At 49.4% G+C, this 17616-nt stretch overlaps 1 protein-coding gene across 1 annotated transcript in view; it reads left to right on the top strand.

The window, feature by feature from the left end:
• The first annotated feature begins 11032 nt into the window (after window positions 1-11032).
• The window catches only part of Chst3 (carbohydrate sulfotransferase 3), a 38426-nt gene continuing 31842 nt past the window's right edge, over window positions 11033-17616 (top strand). The window contains exon 1 of the mRNA XM_048335816.1: window positions 11033-11192. The gene's annotated coding sequence lies outside the window, so the exon portion shown is untranslated. The remainder of the gene's footprint in view (window positions 11193-17616) is intronic.

A 17616-nucleotide genomic window follows, 5' to 3' on the forward strand; every position in this document is an offset into this window, starting at 1 on the left:
TTCCTGCCTCCTCCTCCTCCTCTCTGCTCTCTCTTCTCCTCCTCTTCCTCCTCCTTCTGCAGTGTGTGTGTGTGTGTGTGTGTGTGTGTGTGTGTGTCTGTCTGTCTGTCTGTCTGTGTCTGTGTGTATGTGTCTGTCTATGTATGTGTCTGTGTGTGTGTGTGTGTGTGTGTGTGTGTGTGTGTGTGTGTATTGGAGATGAGTCTCCTGGATTTTTCTTCCTGGGCTGGCTTTGAAACAAGATCCTCAGATCTCAGCCTCCTGAGAGACTAGGATTATAGACATGAGCCACTGGTACCTGGCTGTCTCCCACTTCTTGTCTGGGAAGTTTAAGCAAAGCAATTAGAGAATGGAGGACACATGGGGTATTTCTGAGCATGTCAATCAAAGACCTCCAGTAGGGTGGGGGTTCACTAGCATGGCCACCCCTTGAGGAATCCCCCTTCACTGCCAAGGAAGGAAGTGCCACCTGCCTGGAGAAAGGCAGACATCGCTTGTCAGGCCTATAATCCCAGAAAGATGGACCCACATCTTTCTCACCAAGCTTGGCAGCATTCTGGTCACCATGGAAACCAGCTTTCCATGCATCTTTCCTCTGGTGACATTGTAGCTAGCATCCATTGTCCCAAAGCTCCTACTGCCCAGCTGGCCTTTGAGTCAGGCTCAGAGCACTCTGGGGTCTCCAGGGTGGTGGAGTTGACCTAGTTTCTGGTCAGGACCCAGGCAAGAAGCAAATGTCAGGTTGGGACCAGTGAGAGAGCTCAGGGCTGGACACAGGAGACCTGGGACATTGGGTGGTCTAATGTCTTTGCTGTCCAGATTGGGGGAACTGAGGCCTAGACAGAAAGCTACTGCCCAGGCATGGCAGGACTGAAAAGGTCTGGAGTTAAGTGTAGACTGGATCAGGATTACTTACTCCCTCCCTGGGTGGAGGAGGGGCTGGGGCTTTGTGAAGAGCTTGGTGCTAGATCCAGCAAGTCCCAGCTCAGAGCTGGCCCAACCCCAGGGTGCTGGAGATGTCACATACCCCACACAAGCTGCAGCTGCTGCTGAAGAAGGACATGACCTCCAGGCCCTGACGCTGCAGGAATAAGGCACCCAATCAGCAAAGTGGGAGAAAGTCTCAGCTACCTGCCCAGCTCCATCTGCTGGACAGCCAGCTCATGAGGAATGCTGCTGGGATGGTTCCAGAAATGCCTGGAGAGCCTGGGAAGATGTAGGCTTCCTCCAAATGCAGCCACCAGCACGTGTGAGATGTCACGAGGATGCTGGAGCAGCACTGGAGCCAGGAGCAGGCAGCTTGGCTCCAGGTCTGGGCTGTGGTACGCACTTGTTGACCTGTGGAAAGAGAAACTGAGGCCTAGCGGATTAATGATCACCCAAGGCTTCCACAGATCAGAGGGCGAACCAGAGTCAGGTCTGCAGAGTTTCATGCGGCCACCCTTCCTTTTGGTCTCTAATCCTGGCTGGCCATTTGTCAACTTAAACAACAGGTGTCCTCTCCTCTTATCTGCCTGGCCTTGCCCAGGCTCTAGCCTGAGTCTCTCCAGAAAGTCTCCCTGGTCATCCTCCCTGCCATCTCCAATCCAGGCTCCTCCTGCCCCTCTGCTCCTAGTTTCACACTTTAACAGCTTCCTGTGTCCTGGGCTTGGCATAGGGAGAAAGCCATCTGCTATTAGCTTTGTAAGCATGCAACCTGTGTGACCGTATAGGCCCTGGCGCGAGAAGAACCCTGCTCTCAGTTTTTACATTCTGCTGTTGTCTTGCAGTTCTTAATCATTTGTGAGTAAGCATACTCATATTCTTATTATTTTTACGCAGCCATACTAAATTATGCTGCCAGCCCCAAATGGCAAATGAATAAAGGAATGCTTCTGTGTCTTTGTGCCTATGCTTCCTCCCGTCTTCACATCTTATGCAGCCAAGGTCAGAGGCCCCGGTGAAGGCACAGATGTGTGGGCAGGCCTGGGGAGAGTGGGGTCAGCAGGGAGCACAGCACACTCCGAACTGACACACTGGAATTTCCCGTCTTTTGTGTGGGCCCTCAGGATGGAATGGAGATAAGGGGCTCTCCCAATCTAGGGAGAGCTAGGTGTTTTTTTTTTGAAGAATAAGATAAGACATATCTGCCTGGGCTTTCATCAGCAGCACAAAGACCAACTGAACACTTTTCTCCTCTGGGCAGAGAGGGAAACAGTAAAGTCTGTCCAGAGAGTTACAGCAATAAGACAAGGAGAGGATCCACTGGGAAAAAAACTATTTTTTTTAAATCTCAAACATGGAGAAGATCTCCCTAGAAACAGATCATGAGCTACTTTTTGTCTAGCAACCAACAGGCTAGTCCTATAAAGATGGATGAAAGAAACCACATGGCTTTCTGAAGTGGCAGAGTAGATCAGAAAAGGACTGGGCATCATCTAGAATGTCCTGATCAGGCTAAACATACATAAGAATATAAAGGACAAACAGAACCTATTTATTTATTTATTTATTTATTTATTTATTTATTTGGTTAGTTAGTTATTTTTGTGTTGGTCCTGGGGCATGAACTTGGGGCCTGAGCACTGTCCCTGAGCTTTTGTTCTCAAGGCTAGCACTTTACAACTTGTACCACAGCTTCACTTCCGAATTTATTTATTTATGTATTTATTTGGGTGGTTAATTGGAGATAAGAGTCTCATGGATTTTCTTGCTGGGGCTGGCTACAAAACTCAATCCTTAGATCTCAGCCTCCAGAGTAGCTAAGTATTACAGGAATGAGCCACCAGCCCTGGCTAGAAGCTCTATTTTTAAACAAACACAGGTCATCCAGGAGCAAAATATTTTTTAAACAACCTTGAGCCAGCCCTGGTGGCTCACACTTGTAATCCTAGCTACTCAGGAGGCTGAGATCTGAGGATCGCAGTTCAAAGCTAGCCTGGGCAGAAAAGTCCATGAGACTCTTATCTCCAATAAACCACTTAGAAAACCAGAAGTGGCGCTGTGGCTCAAGTGGTACAGTACTAGCCTTGAGCTGAAGATCTCAGGGACAGCACCCAGGCCTAGAGTTCAAGACACACTAACAGAAAACAAAAACAAAAACACTTTAACAGGGAACTCAGATTTATATTAGCATATTAAATTGACCTTTGAACTCTCCCTCAGTGAATCTTAATCTACTTCAAATCTTGTAAGGAGAACTCATGGTTCACTCTAATTGAATTCCCCCCATCACTCAGGCTTTGCTGTCTTAGTGGGAGGAGGGAAGAACACCAAGGTTTAGGATCCTGTTGGGGAGGCAAGGAGGTCAAGACAAGAGGGCTTGTGTATTTAATACCTCTGACCATGTAGTTGATTCTCCCCTCTCTGATACCCTCCACTCTCCATCTGAGTTAGTACTCTAGCCATGCTTAAGTACAGAAAAGTATCAACATTTTCTTTTTAAGGGACTAGGTTGTCAAGTGACATCACCCAGAGTATATTCACCATCTTTAAGACAAGGAAGTAAGGAAGGGGGTAGGGGGACTGGGAATGTGGCTTGGTGGTAGAGCGCTTGCCTAGCATGCACAATACCCTGGGTTCAATTCCTTAGTACCACATAAACAGAAAAGGCCAGAAGTGGTGCTGTGGCTGAAGTGGTAGAGTGCTAGCCTTAAGCAAAAACAGCTAAGGGACAGTGCCCAGGCCCTGAGTTCAAGCATCAGGACTGGCAAACAAAACAAAACAAAACAAAAACAGACAAGAAGGTGTTGTAGGGAGTACAGCTGACTTTATCTTGACTAGGGAAACATGGTAGGAAATGTTGGGGGGAGTAGAGCTGACTCCATCTTGATTATCAGGTCCACCTGACCCCAAAATTCTGCTTCTGTAAATGGCTTGCTTAACTTGTTTGTTGCTTGCTCTACCCCCTGTGTCAAGCCCCTACATCTGTGGTACGCTTTTACCTTTATAAACCCCAATTTGAGGACTGCTCGGGTCACGGTGGCAGCTCCCAAGTCTGTACTGTGTCCCTGGCCGGTCAGCCTACTTTTCACTGTCGCAGTTCAGCTCCTGAGTCTGTGCTGTGTCCCTGGCTGGTCAGTCGCTTTATATGCTTCCCCAATAAACCTATCTTTTTGCTTCAGACTGTCTCTGAGTGGTGGGCGTTTGGAGGGATGGAGACTCCCCTCCCTCGAATCCCATAAGAAAGGGTTTCTTTGATATGTTTGTGCCAGTACTGCTGCTTGAACTCAGAGCCTAGGCTCTGTCCCTTCGTTTTTATCACTCAAGGCTAGCACTCTACCATTTGAGCCACAGTACCACTTCTGGATTTTTGGTAGTTCAATGGAAATTAGAGTCTCACAGACATTTCTGCCCAGGCTGTCTTCGAACTATGACCCTCGGATCTCAGTCTCCTGAGTAGCTAGGATTATAGGTATGAGCCACTAGTGCCTAGCTAAGGAGGATTTCTTTGGGTGTCCTCATGTAAGAGGCAATTTAAGAGATGCTTTGGCTCCTGTAAATTAGCTAAAATTCCCCAACTTTGAAATCTGAACCCTTTGATCTTAGTTCTTCTCTATAGTAGTCAGTTTTGCAATCACCTTGGGCTCAAAAAAAAAAAAAAAAAGACCCTCAGATAGGCAATCTTGTGTGGGAGGCAAACTTCCCCTCATATAAGCAAGGTCTTCTTATTATCTGGAAACAAACAGCACCATATTCAGGAGACCACCTGTTCTTGTTCTGTTCCAGGAATAACGTGATAACCTTTCCAGAATTCCTCCTGGGACAAAGACTGAGCTAATGCTCAAACAGACCACGCCTGTGATTTGGGATTATTTTAACTATTCATTCTTTAATCACCCTCTGCCACCCATACACACCTACTTCACCTGTGTACCTCTGACAATAGCTGAAGATATACTGAAATGCTGTCTTCATGTGGCTGCTGTGTAATAAATCTCCTTTCTCTCCCTTCACTGCACTTCTGTATTTGGCAGTGGGAGGCAAGTGCCAGACCTAAGTTGGGATGCCTAGACATGGGGCCTGGGGTCTAAAACTTCATTTCACACAGACCTCTCATCTCTTGTGCTTTCCTCTTCTCTCCTGGCCTGAAGAAAGATGTGGTCTACCTGGACCTAAGGTGTGACCATAAATCAGCTGATTCACTCCTTCACAGCTACCATGCCTCCCACAGGCTCTTTAATATTAGCTATAGAGTCTCATTTCCCCCCCACACACACACACCTCCATGCTATCCAGTATAACATTTGACTTCTTTTCTCCAAGGAAGTAAAATTTTTGTCCCAGCCTGGGGAACTCATCATTCCTGGTTTTTCCCCACTGATCTCGGGGCCTGGGCTCAAAACTGATATTCTCCCACTTGAGCCATACCTCCACTTCTTGTTTTTGTGTGTGATCAATGTACTTTATATTCATATTTGAAAACAACAATAAAACATGTTGAAATTATTTAATCAAAATGGAAGAGGGATAAGGAAGATTGAATGAGAAGGGGACTCAATGGGGTACATTAACATGCAAGTACAGAAATATCACAATGAAGTCCTTTTTGCACAACTAATGTATGACAATAAAAATGTTAGTGAAAAACTGTTTAGAGCACTTTAGTCACAGTAGATAGAAAGAAACAAAGATTTGCTATCTATTACACACACACACTAACACACACACACACACACACACACACACACCTCACCCCTCATGTACACAGCCTTCCCCATTACCAACACCCCACGAAATAATACATGCTACAACTGAGGAACCTACTTTTGTCACTCCATCATCTGCAATAGTTAGTTCACTGCTGATGTTGATCATTTGTGCAATAATATGTCCATAGTGTCACACAAAATAGTGTCCACTTCTTCCTACTTATCTTTCCTATGCCACTAGCCCAGGCATCCACTTACGTTTTCACTGTCTCCATGTCTTGTCTTGTATAGACTATCCTAGGGTGGAAATCACAGTTTGAATAGTTGGGTGCAGACTTTTCAGATGGGCTTCTAATTCTTAATAGTATGCATTTCATTTTGTTCCATGTCTTTTCATGGCTCTGGAGCTCATTTGTTTTGAGCACCATGTAATATTCCATTATCTGGATGTGCTCCCATTTTATCCATTCACCTACTGAAAGACAACTTGCTTGAGTTTGAGTTGAGTCTCTTTCTCGCTCTCTATTTGTGTCTGCCATGAGATGGCACATCAAGAAGGCCTCACCAGGGGTTGGGGATATGGCCTAGTGGCAAGAGTGCCTGCTTCATATACATGAGGCCCTGGGTTCGATTCCCCAGCACCACATATACAGAAAATGGCCAGAAGTGGCGCTGTGGCTCAAGTAGCAGAGTGCTAGCCTTGAGCAAAAAGAAGCCAGGGACAGTGCTCAGGCCCTGAGTCCAAGGCCCAGGACTGGCCAAAAAAAAAAAAAAAAAAAAAAAAGAAGGCCTCACCAGATGTCAGGTCCTCCACTGTAGCCGTCTTAGCCTTCAGTACTGTGAGCTAATCCATCTGTACTCATCACCAAGTACCTAGTCTCAAACATTCACTTATAAGGGTGACAATGGACCAAGACAGCAAATAGTTCCTTTTTCCTCCTCAGGTTGAGGATTGTTGGAGATCACTCTCATACTACCTCCGGAATGCTTTTACTGGTGGCTGGCAAAAATCACCAGGAAATGCATCCAGGACAGGAACTCATTCCTCAGTGACCACCCATTTCTAACTTTTTTTTTTTGCCAGTCCTGGGGCTTGGACTCAGGGCCTGAGCACTGTCCCTGGCTTCTTTTTGCTCAAGGCTAGCACTTCTACCCTTGAGCTACAGCGCCACTTCTGGCCATTTTCTATATATGTGGTGCTGGGGAATAGAACCCAGAGAGAGCTTCATGTATATGAAGCGAGCACTCTACCACTAGGCCATATCCCCAGCCCCCATTTCTAACTTGTAAGGGTGGCCAAACAAACCAAAAAGTCCAGCTCTGTTCTGAGTCTCAGATCCCACATATCCAACTGTCCCATTAAGGACATAATTGCACCCAACTAATTGTTTTAAGAAGTGGAAGAACAATTGTGATTGAAGGGGTGAGTTTGATCATATATTTTATGTATACATGGAAATACCACAATGAAACCCCCCATATAACTAATACATGCTAATTGCGTTTTTAAAGCATATGTGCCTATCAAAACACTTGAAGTTTTTTGCTGGTTAATTGGAGATAGGAGTCTCATGGACTTTCCTGCCTGGTCTTTGAACTGTGATCCTCAGCTCTCAGCCTCCTGAGTAGCTACGCTTACAAACATAAGCCATCAGTGCCAGGCTTTTGTGTGGTCTTAAGAGTCATTCTAACCTAGGTGTGACTGGTCTAACTCCATTTTGTCTTCCTGCTGCTTTAACTCTTTTGAACTGAGTCACCCCTCCCCCTGCACACACATACACAGTCACCTTGAAACTCCAGGAAAGACAGATCAGTGAATAGTTTTTGTGATAAAGGGTGTAACCTTCTTGGGATCAAGAACAACTGGATCATGCGTTTATCACATAGCCATGTAGGCCTTTGGCCCTGTCCCCAACTTCTTTCCTACATAAACCCAAGAGCCTCTTGGCCTCACTGGATCCCTTTGCCTGACTTCCTGGCCTTCCTGAACCTCTCCACCATCACCAGTACAACCTGCTTAACTATTTAACTGGTACATACAGATGGGTGGCTGAGTCTGATCCAGGTGTGACTCATTGAGCTGGAAAGGGAGGAGAAGGAGGAGGAGGAGAAGAGAAAGAGAAGGGGAAATCAGATACATAGTTAAATGACACCCTAGGACATAATCCAGACTATGGGAAAATCTACAGGCAAAAGAGGAAACATTTTCAATGTCAATCAACTATATAAAAATTACAAAGAAAACAAAAGAAGAGAACCAAAAAATATAGATTTTTAAAATATCGAGGAAAGGTTGGGAATGTGGCTTAGTGGAAGAGTACTTGCCTAGCATGCATAAAGCCCTGAATTCAATTCCTCAGTACCACATCAACAGAAAAAGCCAGAAGTGGCTCTGTGGCTCAAGTGGTAGAATGCTAGCCTTGAGAAAAAGAAGCTGAGACAGTGCCCAGACCCTGAGTTCAAGCCCCAGGACTGGCATTAAAAAAGACTGAGGAAAAAGAAAGGAAACTTAAGAGGCATTGTATTGTAAATTTTTTAATCTCTATTTTAATTTTTTTTGTGCCAGTCCTGGGGCTTGAACTCAGGGCCTGTGTGCTGTCCCAGAGCTTTTGTGCTCAAGGCTAGCACTCTACCATTTGAGCCACAGCTCTACTTCTGTTTTTTTATTGGTTAATTGGAGGTAAGACTCTCACAAACTTTCTTACTCGGGCTGGCTTAGCACTGCAATCCTCAGATCTCAGCCTCCTGAGTAGCTAGGATTACAGATGTGAACCACTGGTGCTTCTTTTTGTTTTTCAAAGTTAAAATCAACAACAAAAAAGATCCGCCCAGTTCCCTTTGGCTGAGCATTGTGGTAAAAATTGAACCTGAAGGCTCTTTTAGGATGAACATTTTCAATGTCCTGGCTTAAACCTTTACCATCTACCTCTCAATGGCACACAAAATGCCCTTACCACAGGCCCAAGGACAGACTATCTGACGATCCACAGCCCAGATATGAACGTCCTCTCAGGCCTCTGCTTCCTGTCCATCTACAGACACCAGCTCTACTGCCAAGCCCAGGCTGGAGGCTTCAGCTCCAAGAACAGGGCTGCAGCATTGCGCAGTTCTAAAATCACATCAAATCCCCTATGTCTGATACCCCCTGGACTGAGCACATCTATGAGAAACCCTTCCCAGCCCCACTTTACACCTCACACTATGTCATGAGTATTTGTCTAGATAGATAGCTATCTTCTCCAAACAGAAGGTAGAACTAAGACTTGGCTACTTACTTTTCTGGGCCCCAGCTTCCAATATGTGCTCACAAGGGATTTCTCAGCACAACTCTTACTCTCTATCCTCAATAGCAGCAGAGACCTAAGATCTATTGATGAGGCCATTCTAGCTTGTCTGTCTTCCCTGCAATACATCACAAACTTCTGGTGACAGAACCCAAGACTACTCATGTCCCTTGTGGGAAAGACTCCTGGCTGAGGCCAGCAGGTGCAGTTCAGTGGGGGCAGATCTGTGAGCTGACAGGGCAATCTTCTATTGAAGAAGAAATAGTGGAATCTAGAAGAACCACTGTGCCATGCTGTGCTTGCTCCACACTTGCTGGAGAGCTGACAGATGGGAGTCCCAGGAAGAAGGATGAAGTCAGAGCTCAAAAGAGACTCTAGGGGTGGTGTCCAAGCTGATGATGGGTAGTTGGAATTTTTACTAATGGTCTGGCCCCTAGAACAGGCCCCAGCACTGTAACAATGCCACGAAACACTGGATGAGGTTTGGTCAGTTTTACCAAACCTACATCCTGGTTCTGCATCTCCTGCCTGAACGTGTCAGTGGACTCTTTTCTCTTTATAAATGTTGAAAATGACAGAGGAGCAGGTGCCAGTGGCTCACACCTGTAATCCCAGCTACTCAGGAGGCTGAGATCTGAGGATCAAATATGAAGCCAGCTGGGGCAGGAAAGTCCCTGAGATGTTTTAATTGATCACCAAAAAGGAAAGTGAAGCCAGAAGTGGAGCTATGACTCAAGTGGTAGAGCATTAGCCTTGAGCAAAAAATTAAAAAGAAAAAGAAAAAAGAAAAAAGAAAGCTCCAAGACAGTGCCCAGGATCTAAGTTCAAGTCTCAGGACTGGCACAAAAAAAGGCAGAAGAAGCCCAAGTACAAATGTCTAGATTTCACCCTTTTGTGATTTTCTCATTTCCCCTTTAAAGGGAAAGAACTTTTAATGTCTAACCCCTGTAGATGTCATTCAATGTCAGGACTAGTGTCAGGGAGACCTGAATTGGCTCAGGCAGGCTAAATGCTAAATGTGCAGGAGGAAAGCCCCACCAACTAGAAGCCCTAAATGGGATTCACCAGCATTCCAACAAGCACCAGAGGTTCCGCGCGCGTTGCTGTCCAACTTTATACCATGTGGCTCATCAAACTGATCTTTGTGTCCAAGACCTGTCACTACCCAAGATCTAGTCACTGTCGCCGTGTTCAGAAGGCCACTGGGGTCAGGCCAGGGAGGGTTCCCTGCTGTCCCGGAGGGTCCAGAGATAATGCCAAGAGTCCAGAGAGGATGTTCCTCAGGGCCTGGAGTTGGGGGGGGGGGCGGGGAGGAGGGACCCTGGATTGGCTGCCAGCTGCAATAACGGCAGAAGGGTGGGTGGGTGACGACGAGTTGAGTCCAGTAAGCGGGTGCGGTGGTCTTTAGAAACTGGCCACTTAACTCTCCCTTACCCCGGGGGGGGGGGGACGCACCCACAGGCAGAAATCCCATAAGGATCTGGGGGAGGGGGTAAACGACATAGTGGTGGGGTGGAGGATCGGGGGTCTCCACGCAGCCTCCCCCCCCCTCCACCCGCCCCCACTGCATTCATTGGCTGGAGAACTTTCCAGGCTCAGTGGGTATCCAGGTACCCAGGGACGCGCAACCGGGGTGCAGTCCCCGGAACAAAGGCCCACAGAGGGGTCCCGGAGAGCGCGGCTCCCAGGGGGCGGGCTCCCTCCTCCCGCTCCGCAGCTCCTCCTCTCGTCTCCGTCCTCCCCCCCCCCCCCCAGAGGCCGGGCCGAAGCGCAACTTCGCCTACGGTTCCCAAGTTGCCGGGCGCGCAGGGGTGGGATCTGGGTGGGGTGAGGGAGAGGAGAAAGAGGGAGGGGGGAGGAGGGGAGAGAGGAGGAGGAGGGGGGAGAAGAAGAAGAATTGGTGGTGGAGACCAGGGCTCCCCGGGCGCCTTGGCTGCGGTTCAGGAATCCGCTGCCGCCGCGGCCGCTCGCCGGCTCGGCGGGATCGGGGAGGGAGCGGGCCGGCAGGACCGCTGGATCGCCCGCCCGCTGCGCCGCTCGGCGCCCGCCTGGCGCCGCTTCCTGCCCGGGGAGCGGACGGCGGGGCCGCGCCCCCCTTCCTTGCTCCCGCCGCGCCGCGCCGCGCCGCTCGCGGAGGGGCGCGGAGTCTGGGGTCGCCGGGCAGCTTCCACCGGGATCTGCCGGGAGGAGGGCGAAGTAGCGAGCAGATGCTGCTCAGGCTGGACCTCAGGCGGGGCGAGTCGCATCCGCCGGCGCTGGAGGAGCCTCGGTGGCCTGGGTAAGTGGGGCGCCGGCTGGCGTCCCGGAACCGCCTCCCGGGCTGGGCCGGGTCGGGCTGCGTGCGCCCCCTCTCCCGCTTTCCACGTCCAGGCACGCGCCAAACTTTTGGAAGTAGAAGGGAGTGAGCCGAGGGCGGGAGAGGGAACCCCATACGCCCCGATGCGCACGTGCCAGGTACGCACACACCTCCTCGCCGCGCCAGCCACCGACTGCGCGCCCCGGAGTCACCGCGCCACCCCGGGCACCAGCCACAAACCCAACGCGCCTTCCCGGGAGCGCGGGACTTTGGGCTTTAAAACCAGGCTGGTCTTCGTGCAGTTCGATTAAACCCACGTCTTTGTCTGCAGTCCCCGAAAGGAAGACACCAAAGCTCCAGGACAGGGAACAAGCTGCCCGGACTTGGGAAAGTGGTGACAGACATACCGAGGCCCGGGAGTGGGAAAGCAAGCCGGCATGCAGTGGGTTCTCCGGGCCCGGGAGGAGCGGATTTGCTGTGGAAACTCGTTGTCTGGTTGTGTGCAAATCTTCCTGAGGCGAGGCCTGGAGATGGAGAGTGATTCATAAACCCCTCAAACTGCCTTGCTTGGACTTTTGGCATGCCGGGAGAGGCTCTGGGCAGGTACTGCACTGAACAGCTGGGGGGGGGGGAGAGGAAGCAGAGACCACCCCCACCCCCACAGCGGATGTGTTTCCTCAGTGGGACTTCAGAGGGGACAGAGAGCCAAGCCCTCTTGTATATGTGTCTAGCTGGATCTAGTTGGGGTGGTGGATTATTTAAGACTCTTAAGGTTGGGAGAAGCCAGAACTGTCAGAAGGACTTATTTTCCTTGCACCTGAAGTTCTGTTTGGTTTCTGGCATGTGGTTTCCTGGGCTTGAGGATGATCCAAGAATGTTCCTGAATTTCTCTGGGTCCCCTTATAATGCATACTCAGTGGGTGTTACTTAGTGGTAGAGATGTAGCCATTGAGATGTAGCTGGACCTCAGGGAGCTCAGGCCACTGGGCCCCAGCTGGCTTGGAATTGGTCTTCCTGAAGAGGAAGACCTGTGTTTGGGGAAGCAAGCAGCCCAAGCAAAACATAGCAAACACGTGTTGCTTTGCCCTTGGCTGGTACTGGGGCCTTGAACCTTCTCCTTGCCCCATCCTTCCCCTCAGGGTAAATGTTTCTGCTTCTGGTTAGGCTGGGGATGAAGATGATGCACTATGTAACCATGATGCACTATGTAACGTTTGGTCTCAGAATAACCAGATCAGCAGAGTATGAGTGGGTCGCATCAGCCTTCCCCTGCTGTAGGGGAGAGAGGGTATGGGAGGAGAAAGCCACTGGCCTGGCTCTGGACATGTGCTGGGGTAGAGACTGTGGAAAGAGAGAGAAAGAGAGAGAGAGAGAGAGAGAGAGAGAGAGAGAGAGAGAGAGAGCGAGAGCGAGCGAGAGAGAGAGAGAGAGAGAGAGCAATCTATTCTTTCCATTGGCTCCTGCTGGCCTGGCTAGGAGTGATGGTTCACACAGAGGGTCTAGGAGATGTGTCCTGCAACATAGGCTTAGCTTCTTGGTGGGCGGCAAGTGGAGGGGCAGTCTTTTACAAGTATTAGTGTCAGTTTTTCTGTGTCAACTAGTGGGATTCCCAAAGGAGCAGAAACATTCTATGTTCTTGGAACTGAGATTGTTGGCATTTGGGAGGGAGGGTGTGAACAAGTGCAAAGATGTGGGGGCGGCCAGGACATGGCATAGGGGAAAAAATGTGTCAGTCTCCACTCTTGTTCCTGATGAACTCTGACTAGGAACAGTAGTACATAATCCACTCAAACTTTTTTGTGGGTGTGCCAGTCCTGGGGCGTGGGTCCTATCCCTGAGCCTATTTGTGCTCAAGGCTAATGTTCTACCACTTTGAGCCACTGCACCACTTCCATCTTTTCCTTAGTTTATTAGAGATAAGAGGCTCACAGACTGGCTTTGAACTATGATTCTCAGATCTTAGCCTCCTTAGTAACTAGGATTACAAGCATGAGACATTGGCTCTTGGCCCCACCCAAACTTTTTTAATTTTTACTGTTGGTCTTGGGGGTTGAACTCTGGGCCTGGCCCCGCCTTGTCCCTGAGCTCTACCAATTGGGCCACAGAGCCACTTCTGGTTTTCTGGTGGTTAATTGGAGGTAAGAGTCTCATGGACTTTCCTGTCCAGGCTGGCTATGAACGTTGATCTTCAGATCTCAGCCTCCTGAGTAGCTAGGATTACAGGCGTGAGCCACTGACACCAGGCTACCCAAACTTTTCCTATTTTTTTATTTTCTTTTGCTAGTCCTAGGGCTTCCTTTTGCTTAAGGCTTGAGCCACAGCACCACTTCTGGCCTTTTCTGTTTATGTGATGCTGAGGAATCGAACCCAGGGCTTCATGCATGCTAGCCAAGCACTCTACCACTAAGCCACATTCTCAGCCCCCAAACTTTTAAATATTGGAATTAGCAGAGAATTGGGCAATGCCTAGGACTATGGCCCCAGCAGAAAGGGTGGGTAGTCTGGGCTTGGCAATCAATCTGATTTTCAGGTGGAACACAGCAGCCAGTCCTTCTAGCATCACCTTTCCCCTTTATTATACTTTTCTGGGAATCAGGTTTTTTAGACAATCTCACGAAACAATTATATTCCTGTAAGGTTTATTTTTATTTCATCTTCTTTTACAGATCAGCAGTAACTTTTTTAGAATCACATAGCCACTATTGGTACCTGGAAAGTCTGACTCTAGAATCCTACTTTCTCTACCATCCAGGCTGTCTGTTAAGTGCCCTAGTAGGTCTTCATGGCAACAAGGAAACAACACCTAGTACTATTTTCTAGCCAGGTGCTGAGGGTTCCGGCTGCATATCTCTCTTTTTTCCACATAGTCTGCCCAGTTATCCTGTCAGCCATGGGTATCAAGGCCTGGGTGCTGCCAGGCTTCTGGAGCATTCCATGTGGACCTGAAGTTAGGGAACAGATGAAATTTGGGGGTGCATGCAGAGAGATGTCACGAGGATTCCAGTGAGAAGCAGAGACAGAGCTTCCACTTGTAGCCATACTTTAGGCAGGGAGGATGGACATAGGAGATGACAAAATCCTCCAGTGGGTCAGGATGCCTTTTGGCACTCACTGTGTAATCTGTCATGTGGGAAATCAGCCTTTACTTGCCATGGTTGTCACTTCCTTGGTGAATAGAAGGAGACCTATTACAGCTGTTCTCTACCCCACTGTGTCTCCTACAGAGCTGGACTCCTTGGCCGTAGCCAGGGTAGCCCAGGGAGGAAACTGCAGCTCGCCTGGTTCCCAGTGTGCTTGTGCACATACACCTCAGAGGGCCTGTCATTCATTAGCCATGCAGTACCCAGGAGAGAACGAGGCTCCATAGTGGCAATCGGTGTCCAGATCACAAAGCTGGGAGCTCCCTCTTGAGGGTCCATGCTTTCATTCTTGCTGGTATTCTAACCTCCAAGGGCTGTGAACTGTTTGTTACCCCTGCTGGGGCAGGTCCTCCTGGCCCATCCCAGTCCACCTCATCTGCTGCAGAGCCTCTGATGTGTCTGTAGTACAAGACAAGCTTGCACAAGATGCCGGGTCCACACGTGTAATCCCAGCTACTCAGGAGGCTGAGACCTGAGGATAGCAGTTCAAAGCCAGTCGGGACGGTCTTATCTCCAATTAACCAGCAAAAAGCTGGCAATGGAACTGTAGCTCAAGCAGCAGAGCACTAGTCTTGCACAAGAAAGCTAAGGAAAAGTGACCTGGTCCTGAATTCAAGCCCCCATACCAACATACACACAAGCACATACACATGCACATGCACAAGCACACACACAGTCACACATGCGCGTGCACACACACACACACACACACAAGGAAGTGAGGAACTTGAATAGGCCCTCTGGGGTGAGTTCCTCAGTGTAAAGCTACAGGGATCCCAGGGCCCTAGTGGGGTTTCCTGGATAACTTTGGGAGATTGGGTGCAGGGAGAAGCTGCCCCACTGGAGCGAAGGGCACCTGAGAGGGGCTTGGGAATGTTGTCAGGTGCACAGTGAAGCCCAGGAGGGGCTGTGAGGACCATTGCTGAGAAGTCACATGGTGGAGAAGCTAGGGACCGACTTGGCTGACAGATCCAGAGACAGAGGTTTCTGGCTTCATGAAGTCATACAGCAGGAAAAGGAAGCAGTGTGCCTCTTCATTCCTTAGACAGAAATGATGTTTATCACTTTTTTTCCCCTTATGGTCTAAAGGGATGATGGGAGCTGCCTGTGGGGCTCTAAGCACGTGAATTCCACAGCTGGGTGTGGGGTAGCTCCTGGCAGGCCCAGACAGTTTGATGTTCCACTTTCTGTCTCCATCATCTCAAATCTGACTGCTTGCTCCTGATCTCTGGCCAATGTGAAAGGAGGGGGCAGGTCATAGAAGCCCCAGAGCCAGGTAACTTCTTGTGTCTAGTTCCTGCTTCCTCTCCTGTATCTCCCCTCCCCACCCCCATCTCCTCACAAAGATGCCTGTGTACTGGGGGATCTGGGCTTTCTTTGGGCCTTGGGAAATTTATCACTGGGGCCAGAGAGGACTTCATGAAAAAAAAATTTTGAAGGAAATGTGGAAAATCAACAAGCCAATTCCCAACTCAGACTCTCCTGAATGCCTCAAGTAAACATCTACCTTTCCCAGCCAGTCTGGGAGGACTGTCTTATTTGGCCTGGATGGTTACACCCTCCCCACGCCCAGGCCCTGCCCCTCCCTCCCAGGCTCCACCTCTTTGACTCCGGGAGACTCAAAAGTCAGGGAGGACATCCTCCACTGGTCAAGCTGGTGTCCTGAGTTTGGGAGAACATGTGGAGAAAACAGGACCCCAGGGCTCCCTGCCCAGCTGCAACTGGGTGAGTCCTCGCTCTGGGAAGGCCGTTGGTTGGTGAGTTTGACTTGGATGGTGGAGCTTGGTGGGGCTTCTCTCCAGCTCATGACACCTTAAGCATTGCTTTAGAATCCATGGACCAATGTTAATCTGGTCATTTCCCTCTGAAATGGGGCCCCCTGTGAAGAAACCCTCAGGACCTCAGCTCTGTTGTAGCTTCCCAGACTAACAAAGCATTAAGCTTCTTTCTTTGGGCTGGAGTCTTAGCCACCTAGGCCTGGCTGGGGTGGTAGGTGTGAGGTCACACCCATGGAGTCCACCATGAATTCCAGCACTGTTTGTCTTTGAAACAAATTCTATCACTTTGTAACTGCAATTTGCTTGCTGGCGGAAACTTAAGCTCATGATGAAAAAGGGAAGACAGCTCCCTAGTGGGGTCAGCATCTCAGGAATCCCACTTCACAGCAAGCGAGTGGCCCAGGGGTCCTCTTCTGTGTGGTTCTCCTGGGCTGGGGCTGGGAGAGGTCACTGCTCAAGGGCTCTGAGGCCTTGTCACGTTGTCCTGCTGCTACCAGGCTGCCAGAAAAGGGAATTGTGGGGGAGCTTCCCACATCTTCCCCCACTTCCCATGCTGTGAGTGGCTGAGTATCCCACATCCCCAGCCCCATCCTGCATCTTTGGCCTTCCATCCTGGGCAAACACACACACGCACACACACAGGTGCACACACACGCACAATCATATAGTCCTCTCCACACAAAATATTAAACAGCCAGACATACACTGAAACATTCCCAGGCATGGACACAAGCATTTACACACATATCTAGATTCACAAACATAAGGACACATTCATGTAAGGGGCAAATGCAGAGGTTAAAGCACAGATTCAAAAACCAGAATACCTACTTAGGGGCTCGTGGCCTCTGGTGAGCTGCTTAGCCTCTCTAGGCCTTAGCTTCCCAGCCTGTAAGAGCCATGGGGACAGTAGCTCCCTATGGTGAGTTTAAACAGGAAAGGAGTTTAGTAGTATACATAGTGGGAGAATGTGTGTGTGATTATACACCCTCCACCCTAGCTGTTTGCAGTTCTGAGTGTGCAAGGCATCTGGGGACCACCCAGCAGTATGTTTGAGAATGAGACTAGTTACTCCACAGGTGTGTGTGTGTGTGTGTGTGTGTGTGTGTGTGTGTGTGTGTGTGTGTGTGTGTGTACTAGGCCCTGAACTCAGGGCCATCTCTTCACTCAAGGCTGCCGCCGCTCTTCCACTTGAGCCACATCTCTACTTCTGGCTTTTTTGTTAGTTTAGTGGAGATAAGATTCTGACAGACTGTCCTGCCGGGGCTGGCTTCAAACCACAATCCTCAGATCTCAGCCTCCTGAGTAGCTAAGATTACAGGCATGAGCCCCCAGCACCTGGCTTCACTATACTTTTTGAGCTCCAGGTTTCCAGAACCTGTGACATGGCGTAGCACTCCTGATGCTGGACCCTAATTAGGTATTTCTGAACACAACCTCATCTTTTCCTCAGGAAGCTCATTATTTTGAAACAGTTTGGTACCCTCC

This window comes from Perognathus longimembris, chromosome 2 (genome assembly GCF_023159225.1).
Source record: "Perognathus longimembris pacificus isolate PPM17 chromosome 2, ASM2315922v1, whole genome shotgun sequence".
NCBI classification, from domain to species: domain Eukaryota; kingdom Metazoa; phylum Chordata; class Mammalia; order Rodentia; family Heteromyidae; genus Perognathus; species Perognathus longimembris.